This window comes from Colletes gigas, unplaced genomic scaffold, assembly GCF_013123115.1.
Source record: "Colletes gigas isolate AHSC1104 unplaced genomic scaffold, ASM1312311v1 Colletes_gigas_Sc00006, whole genome shotgun sequence".
NCBI classification, from domain to species: Eukaryota; Metazoa; Arthropoda; class Insecta; order Hymenoptera; family Colletidae; genus Colletes; species Colletes gigas.
This window is the reverse complement of record NW_025106635.1, coordinates 4,316,972-4,333,684: the sequence shown is the minus strand read 5'-3', so window position 1 is coordinate 4,333,684 and position 16,713 is coordinate 4,316,972. Positions and strand designations below refer to the sequence as shown.

General features: G+C 45.3%; 1 protein-coding gene across 1 annotated transcript in view; it reads left to right on the top strand.

The window, feature by feature from the left end:
• Window positions 1–16,713, top strand: part of LOC122396021 (LIM/homeobox protein Lhx9) — a 441,838-nt gene that overhangs the window by 133,053 nt on the left and 292,072 nt on the right. Inside the window, exon 3 of the mRNA XM_043394097.1 lies at window positions 7,328–7,380. The gene's annotated coding sequence lies outside the window, so the exon portion shown is untranslated. The remainder of the gene's footprint in view (window positions 1–7,327; window positions 7,381–16,713) is intronic.

The following is a 16,713-nucleotide window of genomic DNA, read 5'->3' as shown; positions in this document are numbered from 1 at the left end:
CCGCGCGATAGAACCGCGACCATAATCTCGGTGCAGGGTAGGCTAACTCGTTGCAACGAGGTTAATCACCGTATATGTATACGCAGACAGAGGGGTCGCGCGCGTGCGGCGAAGGGTTTGGTTGCGCGCGGGGGGGTTAGTCGCGGGCACCTGTGCATATCCGCCAGTTCGCCTTCCGCGCCGTCGGGCGGCGCACTCTTCGCGGGCTCGAGGGTTGATTTAAAATTGATTTATGCAAATTGGCGCTGCACGAGCAATTAACAATTCCTTGTAGACCGGCTCGAGTACCTATAGCTTTTCAAGGGTGTGGAAGAGCGACGGAGGCGATGGGCGTCCGTGGGCCAGGGTTGGCGACGAAGGGGAACCTCCGTCGCGGGAGAGGGGGGGTTTGGTAAGGCACCGAGCCAGAACTCGAGGCACCGGGGATGGCGGATGGGAAACGGAGACGCGGAGGAGCGAGTAGACCAAGGGAAAAGGGGTAGCTGCGCATAGCCGAGCTGATGAAGGGCGAAACACAGAGAATGCGCGATGCTCCGAGAAAATGGAATTAATTTGCTAGGATTAAATCCGCCTAGCGCCGCTACAGAACGCTGAATGTTTCTCGCGTACGTGTGCGGACTTATATCAAGAGCACACGCGCGGAAGGGGGCGAGTCGGGGAGGGAGGGTAGTTGGGTGCTCGAGTGTGCTTTGCGCCAGCCACGAGTCCGCTTTCGCCGCGTTAACGTCGCGGCCTCCGCCGCGGCCCTCGGGCTCAAGAAAATGCTCCTCGGATACAAGCGGGGATGAAGAGCGCGGTATCCTTTTCAAACATTAATTTAATACGGAAAACTGGAGGAAAAACGAGCAACGGCCGGGGTAGGGACGTTAAACCGTGCTTCGCGGTTTATTAACGTCGCTATTATTAAGTTCGTCCGGAAAGATGCGTTGAATTATTTTCATCGGCGGCTGTTCGCTCTCCACGGGCGCTTTGCTTAAAGTGCGTTGCATTTTTCACGCGCTTAACGCGTTGAATGCCGCGCGGGTCAACGCCGGCGCGGGGTATTTATAGGGAACACAACTTGTTCGAACTGTATTTTTACCCTCCCGTTTTCAAATATAAAAAACAAAAGGTAGTACGTTCGAGACTATATTAAAACGTAGAACATTGCACGGTCTTGTATCGTGGGAACGGAAGTGCTAGAAAAATTCGGGATCCGCGTGGCCAGGAGTGGATGAACAGTATCTTTTACAAAAATTAATTAAGTACGGAAACGCGAGGAAACCAAAAAAAAGAATACATACGAAGGTTGGGATTAAGCTCGTTACATGGTGTATGAACGGAAAAAGTTTCCAGCGCGGAGAATTGAAGCTTCTGTCGGAAGATTCGCATTTTTCGCGAAAAGCAATCGTATCTCGTGGCTGATAAAAACTCCGGGCGCAACGAAGCAGCCTTTTAATCGACTTTAACAAGCGCCACAAGACAGATCCCAAAAGTCAAAGGTCCTGACGAGCCTCGGGGACACGCTTATTTTGGCTGTCTGCGCGGCCCGCTCTCACCCTTAAACTTTTCTGCTCCGCTGCCGTCTACGTCGATGATCGGTTGCTCCTTTGCTTCATGCTTGCACGCTCGCGCTTGTGTCCCGACATTATTCTACATTATTCTAACCTCGTGAAGGAGAATCCTCCGGATGGAGTTAGCCAGCTGTCTGGCCGGAAAAAGTCGCCAATCCCGGGCTCAATATAAAGTCGATAGCTCCGAAACCTCTCGATTCTATCAGAGAGATCACGGGCTCTCGTTTCTTGCCACAGAACACCAAACGACAGGTGTTGAACTCAATTTGCAGTATGCAATTCGCGATCCACTGGTCAAACATATTTTAAAGATACTTGGATTCTTTATAAACGATCGGATAACTGCTAGGTAACACAGACCTACCCCATGCTTCCCTTTTCCCAAAAGTTTACAGACACATTAGAGTTTGTATTGCACGTACCATCGCGTAGGAATTTTATTAAAATCGGCTCGCGCCACCCTCCCGGCGTCACGCGTAAAATTTTCATCGTGAAATAAAATTTTCGTCGTCGAGGAACGAAACAACAGGCCGTGTCCTGAACCGAGCGAGGACCGGGTCTGCGTTGAGGTAAGACATTTAATGAAATCAGCACGGTGTCTGTCTCCTCTCGCAGACTCTCCTCGGCGCTGTTTTAATTATACCAGGGCTCTCTCGCTAGTTGCACATCTTCCCTCCGTTTCAGCCCTCCTCGGGCCCCTCCACACACCCCTCTCTCTCTTGTCTCGCCCATTCCGGGTGTCTGTTTGGTGTGGGTGCAGGATAGAACCGGGGAATACACACGGACTGGTCCGCACACCGCGGGATCTTTAGGATGATTAGACGAAGACGTTACGAAATTAGTATCCCCGCAGACAAAATTGTCGAAGGAAGGCGGCTGTTAGGCGCGTGTACGTGCACGACCGACGGATCGGGGTGTGCGTGGGGCTCGCCGTCAGCCGTTATTGCGAAATACTCGCTGGAGACGTTTGCCAAGGCTCCCGGTCGCCGCGTAAACCCCCTCGTCTCTTAAACAGACGCTCCGCCGAGGCTCGCCACGAGAATTCCCGATTAAAACATTGTCCTTTCGTACTTCTTCCTCCCGTATCTTGCTTTTGCTTTTATTCCGCGCCGATGGCCCGCGCTATACCCGCCATTTTGGCCCCCAAGCGTTGGGCCTCTCAACGATATCATTTTTCATCCACGAGTCCCGCTCAGATTTATTCTCTTTAACACCTTACTTTGAGAATTTTTTAATACTTTTACAATGTACTAAGTTTAAACAGTAAAATAGGAAACTCGAAACGAAGGGGTTGATATGCTTTGTCTTCCAATCGCAAATAAAATAACGAATAATTTAATTCACGCTTTATTTCGCTAACGCTGAACCCTGCAAAGGGTTAAAGTGATGTCTTTGGGGTATGAACGTGGACAGGGGATCATCGTCGTTTCCGTGGAAATTGTAAAGAACGATTCCCATCGAAGTTCTCTAGCCCCGTCGTCCCGTCTGGGATTGCACCCGATTCTCGTTGGTTTCTTTTTCACCCCCTCGGGTTTCGGCGGGCAACGAGATCAGTGCCGTCGTTGACTCCGCTCGTCGGCAGCAATAAAAGCGTACAAAGCAACGCCTTGTCTTCCCTCTGAGCGTCGATTCTCCGGGGGTCACCAAGAATGTAATACGGGACCAATTACTCGGGGTACCTAACCTGACCCACACCTAACGTTTCGCCACGACTCTTCGGTATACTGTATCGCCAGAGACAACAGGTTCCAATTTTCCGTCGGGGACTGCGGAGTGATTTCAGTTCTTCCGGGGAATGTCAATCCTACGGTCTTCCTATACGTTACTTCTATCCACTTGCCTCGCGAAGATGATTTCGTTCCAAACTTTTAACAAGATAACCGCCAGAGGTTGCAATTCTTCCATTTAGAACCGAATCTGGTGAACGAAGATCTAACAGAAAAAATGGTGAATATTTACGCAATATCGATCACACGACGATTGAATTCTAGTAAACTTTTGTGAAGGGCTGTACAATGCGCTGCTCACAAGTGATTTTACGCGACCGTTTGAAAAATTCATCTCATAATCCGGCGCTATTTCGTTCGACGGCGTGCTATTTTGCAGAATAATCGAATCCCGTTGTAACACTGTCTCTTTCGTCGCGAATTTCCCGCGCATTTTTATCCATTCATCGTATATTGAATCCCGCCTGGTCCCGGATTTATTGCATCTTTAGATTTTTCTAATACCGATACTTCTCGCTCACAAGGCCTCCCCCAGGGGGTCGGAGTTGCGTAGTGAAAAGATTGCATGACTCAGGAATCATAGTGCATCCAACTTTGATATTGAATTCTTCATGCATTCTTCTTCGTTAAATTTGAATTCTTCGAGTCCTCTTTGTTCGACGCGATCTTCGTAAAGAGTGCATTCGTACTCGCCTGCACCCTTTGCATTTCCCTCCCCTAATCTACGAAACAATTTAACGTCTCATCGTCGATGCCAGTTTTCGGAATTATGAATCAGAGACAAGTTACTCGATAATATTCGTAATTTCCTCCTACCCGAACCTTTTTATTTCCTAAATCATATTTTCTACCATCATCATTTAATAATTAGTATTTTTGCCCAGTGCAGTGGTCGGATAATTGTTTCCATAGCGAAGCTATCGATTTTTTCGCGTATTTTCCGCGCACTGCAGTCGCGGAGTGACCGACTTACAGTTAGAAGGGATATTCAAATAATTGAGACGCAAACGCAGAAGCGCCAAGCGCGTAATTTTTCATGTTTGCCTTGCATTTGCAGGATAGTCGCGCAAAATACATTAAAATTTATGCCTTCCCGGTAAAATGTAGTCGCGAACCCCGTAACTGTACGCGCACGTCCCGTCCACCTGTATTATATCCACTCGATCGGGAGCCAATGGCGGAATGGAAAAATGTTTCAGATAAAAGTTGCATGATTTAGAGCTCGCCCCGTACCCCCGGCAGGTCTCCTTTTTTTCGCAAATTCGCTTTCGACCGAAGTTTCGTGTGAAATATTATTTTTTTAACAGACGGCTACACACTCGCAACCCCACTGCGTTCCCGTTGCGTGTAAGATTTACGGGAATCCGATGACGTACGATTACGTAACGTTTCGATAACTAAATTGTAAGTTACGACTACGACTTAGAACGGATTACTCCGGTTGGCGTTCGTCGATACGAATTTTCACTCTCTCGATGGGAGTTTAGGTCAGATTTATGATGTCGAATACTCCAAAATGGATTTGATGCGTTCGAAATACTTCGTATTTTTAGTCATTTATTTATAATTGACGTCGGTCTATGGATTTCATTTTGTGACTGTTATTTACATCTCTCGCTATGTTGGGAATGATCCCTAATTTGGGGTGGTAACTTTAATCAATTCATGAAACATAACAATTCGAAGAGATTGAACATTCGCTGTTTCCAACGATAGGGTTGAAGGCAGAACGCGTTGCCATCGAAAAGTTTCGAGCAGAAGTTAAGGGGGGGTTGGTGAAGCTGGGAGCGTTCGTTAAGGCGCCTAAGCAGCAGATTATTTACATGACAGTGAAGTCGTCGTCCCGAAGAGTTTCGGAGGGGTAAGGCCGAGTTCGGTTGACACATGGCGAGGCCGGTCGGCCAGGAATGTGCTAATGAGATCATTTAGCTGCCCCTGCCCTCCCCCTTTACACTCTTTAGTCCGCCTTCGCGTTTACACCGGAGTCCAGGACCAGCTTGCTACCGGCTTGATTTACACTGGCTCCCTCTCTCGCTCGCCCCGGGAGCGGGACTTCTCTCGGAGGTTGTTAAAGAAGGCTCTCGGGGCCAACGGTGTTTCTCCTCTCCTCTCTCGCTCCTGCCCCACCCCCTCCTTTTTAGCCCTTTCTTACTTGCGTTTTTAACGAGTCGATGCCTCGCGAAATGACTTTATGCCTTCGACTTCGTAACGACCACGGGGGATCGCGCTCGCGTATATAAATTAGCATCACGTATACGCGATATTAATGTCAGGTGGTGCGGGATAATTATATTGTCTATTCTTCCGGCGGACAGCCGGCGCCGGTGTTAGTTTTCCCGATAAGATAAGCCGAAGTTGGAGTGCATAGAACCGGAGGATTTTAATTAACGGGCGTCGCATATTATATCGCGGAGATATTTAGACCGGTCGGGGGTATAATGGCACCCCGCTTGAGAAATTAATTGGCCCCGCGGTATAATGTAACGACAAATCTCGCACGCTGTAATTCCGCCACACGACGGACCGTGTCTCGGGTAAATTATCGCGGCGCGACACACTTTTCCGACGCCTTCGCCTTCGAACGTTACCCCGCCAGCTGTCATGGTCGCCATCAGATCCACGGTACTTAAGCATCACGTTCTAGGTCAGCTAATTCTGATCGGAAATTCGAGCGTTTCAAGTTCAGTGTTATTTCTAGCCTTTGTAACGCGTCTGTCCATTACTGGCTGTTTCTACTTATATTGGTATTTATAAGCACCGATACGAAAGCCTCGTACCGCGATCTGAGTACGCCTAAGTAGAAATAGCGAGCAATAGACAGACACGTTGACCAGGTCAAACTTTTAAATTCAATTTTCTCGAAGACAAAGAGTCCTGTTGGAAAAATGTACTCTACATTTTCCATTTATTTTTTCACATAGAATATTATACAGGTATTTCATGGATCGACGAACTTTGGCTCGACCGGAGAGTCGGACATATGCGTACTTGGAACGTTTCGGCCGTTCCACGAATCATCTGGTTCCACCCCGAAGCGTTTACTGTCCTCGAGGACCCCACGGCGGACCGTGGATGCAAATCTCGTCCAATAAATTGACGGGAACGCGTTATTGGCCGGGCACAATGACGGAGCGCAACGGGCACGTGTCCACGCGGCCCCGCGAACCGAGAAACTTATAAATTTTCCGCCGCGAGGGCGCCATTAACGAGGGACCCTTAATGAATTTCTCAGCGGGCAATCCGAGGACCAGATCCTTTGAACCCCGCTCTCGAAGGTCTCATCGACGTTCTGATTTACGCCCGGTGATCCCTGAACTTCGACTGACGGCGCGGGATAAAAATCTCTCCTTCTCCCTCTCTCGTCCACGGGTTTCCATCCGCCTCCTCCGTCCCGTACCTTTTGTCCCGGCGCTCTTTATACGCAGCCGGCATAAATAATCCGAACAAATTTATAATGACAATTACCATAAAAATTGTCACACAATAAAATATTCGGAGAAATTTATGACGCGAGCCCCGAGCAGGATTTTCTGCAGGCACCGCGGAAGGAACGAAAAGGGAGGAACTACGCTCGATCCTCCCCCTAGCCCTCTTCTACCCACGGCTTCCCTCCACCAGCGCCCTTCGTCCCCCGTGCAACTTTACAGCCAATTATTTTATACGTCGCTTTATTGTACCCATATCTTGTCCGTCGAAGGTTCCAGGCCGCTCTCGGCCGTGCACTTTTTTCCTGGTCGCCGAATTGGCCCGTCGATCGGTCGGAGAAGTCGATACGGCGACGCAGAAACGCACGGATTGGCGCGTTTCGAGGATTCGACCGATCGACGATTTCACCATCGAGTTGGGGCTCGAGTGGCTGCGACCAACTTCAGATTTCTGCCTCGAATCCGAGGGTCTCTTTTGTTCAGCTTTAGGATTTTTTATAGAATCGTTAACCCTTGAGTCAGAATTCCTGAACCGTGAATTTTTACTTTAAGGGTGGGAGGGGATTATAAGATATTTATAAACGATATCGTAACTAACGAATACACTTTTTTTCTGTTTCAGGAATAACCGGAAGGTACCATAGAATTGCCAGGAATAAGCGGACAATGCCATAGGTGAACTACATGTTTTGTTCTTAACTTATATTTAAAAGTACATGTCTTATTCTACCTTTTCACATCTCAACTTCCTTAATTTCCAGACTTAAACACATACATCGTACTAGCGAGTGCACCAGATGAAGTTTCTTTGCTCGTGACTCCCTTTGGCAAGACGAAATTATTAACGACCCCTAATTTTATAAAATCTATAGGTACTGTACATTCAACCATCGTATGCAACGGCAATATTAGGAAATGATACATCATTCTTGACGCGCGGAGTAATTTGGTCTATAATATTCGAATATTCCGATGGTTGGGGTGCAATGAAAATTCGATGAACGTTCGAGGCCAGAGGGCTCGAAACTGCAACAACGTGATTAGAAACAACGTGAGTTTTAATTTTCAAACGGGTTTTTACGGATATTAAGTGTCCGCGGAAACACCTTTGGCCGATTACGATCGATGCTCGCCAGCGCGCCAATTTCAAAGGTCCTCGGTTACGTCGCGGAGACACTTAAACGAGAATTAAATAGTTTAGGACCAACGATCTTCAGCCCGCGAGCTGCGCCTGGATCGTAGCGATTTTACGAGCGGGTGAAATTTATCGTCGGTATCGTCCGACGGATTATTAGAATTTGTAAACCGATCGTATCGTAGGACGCGTAGTCGTCGTGCCACCCTCTACGGCGTTATTCGCGTTAGTCCTGTACTCGACAGCTTGTAATTGGACGCACCACACATGGACGTTTGATATGTCAGTTACTGTGATATCATTGATGAGTATAACACGCTAGAACCTCGATAAATGCAGCGTACGCAGCGTGGGAACCTCGTTCCTTGCGTTGTGTCGACAAGTAGAAAGTAAGGCCACTTAGCAACATGTGAAATTGCTAGTGGACACCTTCTATTTCACGCAATAGCAAATGGTTAAATATTAATTTCAGAGCTCGTGGCATAACTGTCTCGATTTAGAATTATCTTCTACCTTAAAACGAACGTATTATTATTCAGAGTAAAAAGCAAATATAAATGATTACAATTTTGAAAAACTAAAAGTGGTCTATGCGAAAATGACCGGAACAAAAGCTCCCCAGCAGAACACACCGAATATTATACTTATTTCCTTGGAACGGGGAAACGACCGTTGCATCGGAACTAATTAAAAATTTGACGCAACCCGCGCAAAAATCGCGCACAGATGTTTGAACCTTTCCCCTCCCCTCAAGCAGACGGAATGTATCGGAAAATTGTACACCCGCGGAACTAGCAATTCGTTAATTTTTGGTGGATACGAGACGTGGGCGGTTTTTATACCGAAATGCGGAACGCTGGGAAATTACATTCGGAAATTGCGACGTTTAACGAAATCCAAACGCGCGGAGCGCATTGCGGCATGTAAAACACCGTCCCGAATAACCGGGATCGATGGTATTTCAAATAATAAGCGAAACAGAAATAATGTTTTCAATTTTTATCATCGGATCGGTGAACGCGGAATGGAAAGCGCGGCGGCGCGCGGTCCGCCGACGCATCGAGTAATTTCAAAAAATACGGGAAAAAGTGGAATGTAAATTTCCGGGGATGCGCTTTGCATGAAATGAGCCGCCTCATAAATATTGGAATTTTATTCAGTAGGTACATTTCGGGAACCGGACGGTCCGACGCTCGTTATAGATCGCCTCTTTCACAAGATTGCCAAGCATCTGTTGTGTTTCCGCTTTTTCTTTTCGTCGCGCGAAATCCATCGACCGTTTCGCTGCCCCTTTTAACGGCACGACCCTCGCTTTCCAATTTCGTCGTTCTTCCCGACATCGTTCGTGTTTTAAGTCTATCGATTTCTTATTCACGATATGCTGGTGTCGCGAGAATTCTTGAATGGTCCGAGGCAATGGTTTTAAAACTTTTTATACATTTTGACGCCGGGCTCCTTTCCCCCCGCGAACGAACAAAAAAAAAAAAGAAAAATCATACAACATCCGGCACTTTGGATAAACCGTAAAATAACACGTCTTTTTTACGAGTTTCACCCCGGTCTAAAATATCCCCGCAGTTTATCTTAACATTTATCTTAAAAATGTACGGGCTGTTCTAGTAACAGCTGCAACCGGAAGTGTGCTTTCATTTTCCGGGTAGCTCTTATATTCTCGGTCGATTGGACGCGTCGTTTAATAAATTTCAACGAGGTTTCAAATCATGTGGATATAACCCCTTGGATAATCGCGCGGGATCCATCAGGGACCCTAACCTCATTATTCCGTTAATAACTCATTGACTTAATTGAATTAATAATTGCCATTTTCCTCCCTTTTAACCTCTTTAATATCCCATGGTTACGTGTTTCAAAGTTATCTTAAATTCCCTGAAATTAAATAATTTAGGCCTGAGGTCGGTTAAGGGCGCCACGTGGTGCTTTATGTGTTATCGCGTCGTATGTCATTTAAAACCACCGCAATTACGAGTTGCAATTTGATAAACGAAGCATTTAAAAAGTTTCATCCCCTAATTCAAATAGGAATTCTCGTTCGGTGGGTGTAAACAGTTTGTTTATTCGAGACTTTTATCCGGATAAGAAGTTTGCCCATCTCTGGTTCGACGAGGACTCCGGAAATCGTTCGCGTCTCTTTATGGAGAACCTTGCATCCGTCGTAAGGGTAGGTGATATTCGCTCTTACGCGAATGATCAGCGACGCAGCGGAGCCCGGGGGTGTCGTTTCATTTTAGAGTATGTTTGTTTAAAGAAGTCACACGTTCAGGGCACCGTGCATCCGGCAGCGAGTTCGCCAGTTTAGTGTCGTTCCATTTTGCATGCGAACAGACCTTCCGACCGAACGTGATGACGGTGACAGCGTTCCGTTCGTTTCGAGTTTTGACGTCATAAAAAGTCGCCGTTTTATGCGACGACGAGGACCGTTGGCGTCGCGACGCGCGTCTCCCACGAGGTATTAAAGACCTTAATAGTTATTTCGTGAATATTCACGCGAGCTTTTGCGGTCTCGCGGCTCCTACGCAAGATCGTCGCGCTCGGAATTGCGGTTCCTCGGACCCCTCGGTTACGGAGCCATCGACCAATTTATTGATTACGCCAGTTCGAAGGAATTATTTAGCTATTCGTACCGAACAAAATATTCTTATTCCTGTTGCACGTGGTTGCATTTTAGAGTCGATCGTCGTGCGGCGTAAAAAACGGCTCGATGGAAGAAGGGAAAATAACGTTGGATAACGGTACGCGATACGATCGTGATAAGTAACCGCGCTAGAGCTGACAGAGACATAATTGAACGCAATTCTTTCGGGCTGGAAGATTGCACGTAGTCTCCCGGTCCTGCTCGGCGATCAATCAGTAAGATGACTTCGCGTTTTCGACTTTAATTAGAACACTTCCGCGCTATCGGCCCGGTCCATAAATAATGCTCGCGTTTTTGCACCGCGTTTGAACGCGGTAATCAAACGCGGATAAATTCGACGACGATTAAAAATCGACCACGAAATTGGTAATATTTGCAAACGCAACGGAACTATTAATTATAGATAGGAGATAAAAGAATTCAAATCAACTTCTTATGTACGTATATAATCTAGAAGATATTTGTTTGGTTAATATCTTCGTGCAGTAAACCTACTCAGAAGAAAGTGTAAATGAGAGTATATGTTTTATTGCTCAAAATAAGACGAAAATCAAGGCTTCGTTAAAAAGTTATAGAAACATTTCCGGCCACACAGTATATCTTCGATAAAGAATTTTTTTCTCGAAAGTGGGTAGGATTTCGAGGGTATGTCTATTCACCAAAAATGATTGCAATCGGCCCCTGCAAATGAAAATAATTTTTTCAGAAAGATTTGAATTTTTTTTTTTCGTCAAAAAATTTAGGCACCCCCTGTCGATTTTTCTTAAAAATTCGTTTTTGATTTTTAATAAATTTGGTTGGCGCTGTATGGAAAAGTTGTTTAGCACTTTTTTGTAGGTATCCATGAGCTCTATTTCAGAAAAAAATTGGTGTCTCGATACAAGAATCTCTGTTTTTCTCGTGGAATGAATATCTAAGTGGGCTAGATCGTGGAGTGGAAAATATTCTGCGCTACAATGGGACGTTGGTTACAATAGATTCGATTCGACCGTGGCATCCGAGGCACTTCCAAAGTTCGGTCAGTTATTAACGGGGGCCCTTTGTGTAGCAGTTAAGATTTATCGCGGGGATTAATAAGTGGAATTGAAGAGAAAATCGAGCAAAGGTCGGTAGATTTGATCGTCCTTTCTTCCGTGGAGGCGATCGTAGCAACATACTAGCACAGGGAGGTTACGCAGTATTGCTGGCGTGTAAAGGTGGAACGTTCCACGTCTTGAGATGCGCATACATTACGGACACGCAATCCCTCGTACGGAGGCTCGTACTGAAAATTACAATTTAAATGGCCGCCGTCCGTTCCCTCGTGCTCGCTTATCTCCTTGTTTTCATCTAAACATCTCATTTTTATGCGCCATTCAAATTCCGCGTCCCTTCTTTCGTCGGGCACATCGTTCCACGGTCACGCGATACACGTCGTTGTCACTTTGCGAAACTTTTTCGCCCTCTGTTCGGCCGCCATTTTCCCCGTCTTCGACCCCTTACTTTCCCGAAGTAACGTCCTCGCGACTGTCGAGCACCCTTTATCGTCCAGAATTCAGGAAATGAATAATAATACCAATTTAGTTAGATAACACATCGTCGCAGAAATTTCAAAAATTTAAAGCAATATTTTAATCATTCTTGTTCACAATTCCAATTCATTAGATTCGTTGAAAGTTTGGAACATCGAACGAATTGGGGTAGAAAAATAAGAATGGCGTTTCGTTCGGGTTTTACTCGCGGACTCTTAGTGAAATTGACTCAGCGAACCTAACCTTCGACGCAACCCGTTCTGGCTTCAAGAGTTGGGCAAAGTTTCCTGTTTCATACATTCGTCGCCAGATAGTTTGTTGATAAGGTCTTTACCTAGCTGATGAAGTTTTGAATTAAGTACTCTAAAGCCCGGAGTCAGTCAAAATCTACTTGCATCTAAGGCAGTGGTTTACGAACTTTCTGGTACCACCCTTTAAAAAAAAGAAGGAAATTTCTGTGGTCGAAATAAATGATTCTATATTAAAAATTATCTTTCATTCCACCCCAAGTTTGGAATGCTTCTTTCTTCGTTCTGCAGTCCGGGAAAATGTAGAAAATTATTTATGTTTACGTACGTGTACCGCATAGGTTATGCTCTGCCAGTGATTATAATTAGAGATAATTTTCTGTAATGCTGCCTTATTTATTAATTAGTTGATAATATAATTCCAAGTTTATCCGTACGTTTCGACCATTAGGTTTTACGGTATTCCTCATTGATAAGAAATTATTCATTTTTGTAGAGCTTTTTATAGAACACTTATCAAAAGTAAGTAGTATATCCCTGACCATGTCAGCCATCCATTACTTCTTTGTATTTCAATTATACCATAGACGAATCAATACCTAATTTTCGAGGAACTATGATATAAATAAACGAACAAGTAAAACAATATTCATAAATAATAAAGAAAATAATAATCGAGGAATATTATTATTATTATCTTAGGCAGAAATGGAACTGTCTCGGTGATACGGGTAGCAACGAACAGCTGTTTGAAATTAGTTTCTAAGAACGCTCTGTCCGTCATTATCGCGTATCTGCGAGTAAATAATATATATTTTTTCCCTACTTCTTGTAATTTTCAACCGATTACACGGCGGCTCAAATTCATTGTAACGCGTCACAGTTACTTGCCTCCCGGAACTGTAATTTTTGAGATAATTACGCATGATATACAGCTCTTGAACACGCGATCTTGCCGTACATGTTACGCCACGCAATTACCAGTATTGACGGCGAATCACGCGGCGTTCTAGCGTTATCAAATTGTAGCTTTATTGCGACCGATAGCGGATAACCCAATATGTCGATTAGAGATAGTTAGCCATAATTAATAACGCTTATCGATATCCGTGGCCGTAAAACCCGACGACGGAACGAGGCACGATTTTAATATCCGTGTAGCCTAATCGATTGATATGCCAGCGCGAAGTTATGTTCCGTGGATAATGCGTTTCTATTATCGTCTATCGCCTCGCCCGAATTGTTCTCGTTCGGGTCGCTGAAACCGCGAAAAAATGCAATCGGAGAAATGGGTTGTTAATAGGTTCGATAAGCAATTAAATTCCACGTTCGTAAGTTACGCGAAATCCAACCCGGAGAATACGAAATTATTTCATTTCGGAATCAAATAACGAAATAATGCAAAAGGCGATTTGACTGTTCAAACAAACCGACGCGAGATTGTTATTTTAACGATCGTCTCTATAATGTCTTGCGTGAAACTATCGCCACTTCTGCTCCCAGTCCTCGTTCCGACGGGGTTAGAAGGGTTAATGGATGTTTAATCGAACGAAATTAAGAGACGTCGTTCAGTTTTTCTAGAATAACTCCCATTCGGGGTCGATCGACAATTACTCGAGAAACGAATGGCGGTTTCGCGTCGCGTTCCCATCGTCGTGTGTGTCCTGGCACGAACGACTTCTGCGATCCGTCGGGGAAGCGCATGTTTGTACCCGTAACGGTAATTACCAGCGAATAGATTCTCTCCGGGATTAATCGCGCTAGTATTGATCGATCCACGCGGAACACCGGGTCGCTCGAGGAACGAGACCCGCTTTCTTTTCGTTGGGAACCGCCGCGTTTCGAAACGAGCTTAACGAAACAGTGGAAATCGGTTGACGGAACGGGTAGACTTAGGAAACGCACCGAGCTCGATTAATCGACGCCTTCGATAGGACAGAGGAATCGAATCGCTGAGCTTAGGGGTACACTTTGTAAATTCGGAGAAACCTCCAAAACCGTTCTAAGTTTCCAGCATCTTTTTATTATTATATTACCCTGATGTTTTAATAGTCGAAGGATCGTTACTTTTTCGCAATTTGGATCTCCGGTATTATTTGGCAGGACGACTAAGCAGCTTCTACCGATTAAACAGCCGATATGTACTTTCCATTTCCAGGTACATTCCGAATCCTTCGGTAAACATCGATATCGAATAGACAGTTCCGTTCACTCGGACCGAAAGCGTCCACTCGACGTGGACGTTTAACGCTAAAAGGACGAAATTCCGCGTGAATTTCCTCGGTGTACTTGCACTCGCGGTGAAACGTTCATTAAGTCAGTTCGCGTAATTGACGAGGGAGAACGATAGAAGCGTTTTCGATTCACGGGCCGCGAATAAATGTTACGACCAAGAACGGAAATATTCAGGAACTGGTAACTGCGAGATAATAAATTTTTCGACGATGAAAGTAGTTTCGGTTTTGCAGAACGTAAAAGTAAATCGAGTGACTACGTACCTTGGAGTTATCCAAATTTGATTACACGCGTTATTAGGTATCTCTAAACGGTCTCTATGGTCGTTCGCAAATTGTTCGGGTCAATCATTCTCTAGAATAATTAATCTGTTGCCTGGTATACCGCAAAGTTTTCATTTAGGTCCCTTATTATTCATAATGTTCATTAACACGTTCGTTGCGGTCCGGGGGCATGTATGACTCGTATTGTATGTCGGTTCGTGTGAGACACATTACATTAAATCTTCATTACGCGCTAAAACGATATCTTCGTAATTTTTCCATTATTTTCGTTGTAATATGCGAATGGTAACTAAACCTACCTGGTACGGAGCGTGAGATTGAAAGAATATTTTTCACTTATACGATCATTTGACTTCCTCCTTATATAAAATAAATTGGATTAGGTAGTCAGTTGGAAATAGAAATATGATTAGTTATTAGTTCTTGTTTCGTATAGTTGTTCGACGCCGATCAGCCGAGAAACGCAACGGTTAGTAAATATTTTCGAACGCGCGGGATAATTTTTGGGAATCTAATATAATAACAGGAGCGATAAATCGAAGGAAAATATTTATTTCATTCGATTGTCGCGGCTGTCACCGCAGAAAGAGGAATATCGATGGACGAAAGAGACGAAACAATCTCTCGCGAACGACAATAACGCAGTTGGATTAAACGTAATCGGATGGACAATCGTCAGCTCGGCAAACCTGGCCGGCCGACGAAGAGTGGACATTGCGGCCGCGTTGTTCCGCATAATTAATTTTATACAATTCCCGATTGTCCCCTGGCGGCGACGTTTCGTCGCGACAGGAGAGCCGCCGGGGCGAAACTTCCGCGATTGTTTTGAAACGAAAGTAAATTTAATTTACCGGCTAATTATCGCCGGTGGAAAGTTCCGAATTAAACTTGTAATTGGCTTTCGCTTGATTCGAAGAAATTGTACTAAGCTCCGCCACCTGGCTGCGACCCGGGGACTTTTCGCGTAATCCCGCGTGCAGACGTCGACCTGTGTTTCTGCACACACGCTCGTCACTTTTCTCCGATGGATCAACTTCGTAACCCATAAATTCCTACGTTCGAGTATCGCTGAGAATAATTACTAAAATATTAATATCAATCGATGTTTAATGGTCTTTTTAGCTTCTGTGACTTCAAAGCATGGGTAGAAACGTTACTAGGAATTAATGATATCATTTTATTACCGAAGTTCGATTCTCGCGTGCGATCCCATTGTCTGAGATCGATCGAGACGCTCTGTCGTGCGTTTACATCCGTTTCCACGTAAACCTGTCAAGCGTTCGCAAGGTGCGTCAATAGGCAGACGCGTAATGGGTTGAAATGGCTGAAAGATTATTACTCGAAGGCATCCTCCGCGACCGGGAAGGTGGAGAATCGGTTCTTTTGGTTGTACTCGAAGCATAAGACCGTGCCACCGGCAATCTTCTATCTTCTGGTAATTAACCGCTTCCTTAAACCGAACCGTATCTCCTCTTATCTGTCCCGACGCATCTACCTTGTGGGTGCGTGCACGCACATGCCGCCCAACACGTACAACACACACACGGACAAACGTTAGAGTCTCAAAACAAAGAGTTATTTTCCCAGAACGGGGTCCCTGTTCGTACGAATCTGAACTCGCGTTCGATGCGTGAAAAATTTACTTCGATGGTACTGCTGGGACCAGAAGAGATGGGACCCGAGAGGAATGTGCCTCCTATTGGTCAGAACTCTTGCACTGCCTTTGAGACAACAGTCTCTCTCGATAGGCTTTAAATAGGAAATCGTGTAAAGAATTTTTGAAACGCCACGGATGAAATGTGGAAAATTCGATATACTAATCATCACCATCCACATTTTCCTTAATCCTGATCCGATCTATCTTCTTGCAATACCTCACGGTACCCCTTGGGACGCGTTTCTTCAGCTCTCAACACTACATTCGAATCGTTCGACAGTTATC